Source organism: Ursus maritimus, unplaced genomic scaffold (assembly GCF_017311325.1).
Source record: "Ursus maritimus isolate PB19 unplaced genomic scaffold, ASM1731132v1 scaffold_30, whole genome shotgun sequence".
NCBI lineage: Eukaryota > Metazoa > Chordata > Mammalia > Carnivora > Ursidae > Ursus > Ursus maritimus.
The window spans coordinates 11,025,751-11,028,698 of record NW_024425564.1 but is presented as its reverse complement, the minus strand read 5'-3'; the positions used below and the strand labels follow the sequence as shown (position 1 = coordinate 11,028,698).

General features: G+C 41.2%; 1 pseudogene; it reads right to left on the bottom strand.

Moving 5' to 3' along the window:
- Positions 1–2,291: 2,291 nt before the first annotated feature.
- Positions 2,292–2,933, bottom strand: LOC121106062 (annotated as a pseudogene).
- Positions 2,934–2,948: the final 15 nt, after the last annotated feature.

The following is a 2,948-nucleotide window of genomic DNA, read 5'->3' as shown; positions in this document are numbered from 1 at the left end:
TTTTTATTTTAAAAAGCCAACCAAGACCAAAACCAATGCAGTTGTGACTTCCTATTAACATCAGCTGTTTTACTTCTGTTAAATCTGCAGCAGCCACAGTTTTACCATATTTGGGAAATAATAGAAAATTAAAAAGGAAACTATCTTGCTTTTTAAGCTAGTTCCTTTTTTTTTAAACTTGTCTTTTCCAATAATAAACATACCTTGCTTATTAAGGGGCATCTCATATGCTAGTTTACCTTCTGCACTTTGTTCATTGAAACATCCAAATTTCTTACTCCATTTAAAACAAAACACCCCACTCAAGGACGTGGCTAGCCTCCTCCCTTGTTCCTTATCTGATGTGTCAGCGCTGTATAATGCTCTCGCTCTCTCTCCCATTCTCAAGGTCCACCTCACCCCTGCCCAGGCTTTCTTCTCAGCATAACTGAAAGCATTTCCCCTCAACAGCAAAGAAGTTCTGAAGGGAACATTCACCTCTCACTCAAGGTAATAGAGGGAGTTAGTTGAATAAGCTTTTCCCTTCCGATGCTAAGAGGATTAGATGTAGTCCTTTCAAGCGAAACAGATTCATTAGCTCTGTGAAGCCTTAAGACCAGAAATCCATGTGTACTGTGTGTATTTAACCTGTTAATGGCGTTTATAATTGTCAACTTTAGATGATCTGTGGGGGGGGGGAGACAGAACTTTATCATGCACAAATGACATCCCGCAACTTTATAATTGAGAAAGATGATACTTATTCTGCTTTAATCTCCACCAAATCTTTCCCCTACACCTCTAACAGGCAAAATCATTTTTTGCTTTTTACCTGCATCCCTTCCTCTGAATAGTTCCAGGTATAGTTTTTCAATAAACATGCAAAGGCCAGAAGACATAGGACTGGAAGGTCAAAAGGAAGGAACAGTGAGTAGTTCACGAGCCAGACATTCTCATGGGTTCTCCCACAGGAAGCAATTTCTCTCCATCTTCTGGTGCCTGATAGGCCTTTAATAGGAGACAAAATGTCCTGGTTCTTAATTTGAGATAAAGGATGGAGCTGGGGCCATTTAGAATGCCCGTATTCAAGGGCCAAGCAGAAAGGGGAGTTGGTGAAGGGTTCTGGGCAGGGCCAGGAGGAGGAGGAAGCAACAGAAGGAGCAAGTGTCATGAACCTTATCACATGGTCAGTTAAGCATACAAAGTGTCTGCGGCGAGATAAACATGGCAAGTTGTTGACAGTTGTTGAATCTAGGTAATGCGCACACAGGCTTTCATAATGGTATTCTTTCAATGTTCATGTACTTACAAGATTTTTCAAAATAAAGAGGATATGAGAAATCTGTGGATAGGCCATATACATTTGAAATTTTTCTTTTAAAAATTGGGAGAGGTGCACGTGGATGGCTCAGTTGGTTAAGCGTCCGACTTGATTTTGGCTCATGGCACGTTCTCAGGGTCGTGAGACAGAGCTCCACGTTGACTTCCTCGATGGGGGTGGAGCCTGCCTAAGATTCTCTCTCTCCCTCTTCCCCTCCCCCCACTCTCTAAATAAATAAATAAATAAGTAAACAAATATTGGGAGATACTCAAATATGTGAACATAAAATCACAACTGAAAAGTTATGATTAAATGTTCACAGTCATACTTAAGGGAACCCAGATCATAGATCATTTTTTCCCCCAGTTACGTTGGCGCTTATTTTAGCCAGGAGAAAAAGGTCATAATGTTTTCATGCAATACATGCTTGATTCTTTAAATAACAACTGTGACAAATAGCAGAAAGAATTAAAGAATGCTACACTTGTAACCCATTCGAAACAGCAACATTTTGGGTTGTACATAATTAAAGAAACATTTTCTGAAATACTGTAGTGGCCAGTATGAGAGGCTGGCCTTTGAGGGGCACAGGAATACAGATTAGAAGAGAAACAAAAACACACAGAATTACTCAATGTTACACAACTTCTGTATGGTACCTTGACTTAAATTCAAGAGCACAAATTAACAGTCTCCCCTATTTTTGGTGAACAACGCATGTAACCTTAAATGACCTTTCCCTCTGGATTTTACCTGGGAATAGTCTTTTTTTTTTTTTTTTTTTTTTTAGCTTTTCTAATTTTTTATCTAAGAGAAGCCTGGCTTGGCATTTTTATACTTATGTCATCAATGTTAATATTTCTTGGGATTGCAGGAAGATTCATAATCTTTTTTTTTTTTTTTTAAGATTTTATATATTGAGAGAGAGAGAGTGCACGCAGGAGTAGGGGGGAAGGGCAGAGGGAGAGAGAGAAACAGCTCCCCGCTAAGCAAGAGCAAGAAGCCCGATACGGGGCTCGATCCCAGGACCCTGAGATCATGACCTGAGCCACCCAGGAGCCCCCAAGATTCATATTCTTTACAGTGGATCAGCATGTACTGGACCTCCTGCTACGCCAGCCTCAGATGTCTTCAGGGTATTTTGTGCATCAGTATATATAACAATCTCATTCGTGTCGGTCTCCAATACCATTCCCCCAGCACCATTTCTGCAAAATACTGTCAACCTTGTCTACAGGGAGAATTAAATCCAGTTCAGACATTTTCAAAAATACTTGTCAAATGTTTCTAAGAATATCCGAATTAGATCTAAAATACCAACTTTGCTCTCTAAAGAATCCACATGGAAGACAAAATATAATGCTGTGTGTAATGTCCATAAGTCAGTTTGTGGTCAGATCCTCAAATTAATAGCCCTCCTTCTAGGAGGTTTACAAACATTTTCATCTTTCTTGGGTACCAGATGGAAAGTCTCCCTGATGGTTTGCTGTTGTGGGTCTTCACGGTCGGGTAGGTAATATGCGGACAGCCACTGCTTCCCAAGGTTGTTGAAAATGAGGGTCACCCTGATGACCGCCAGGTGGGGCAGGGCTGACCTGGCGGATGCTGGGGGCCAGTCTGGGGCAGGCGAGAGAGCCCCCCCCCCCCC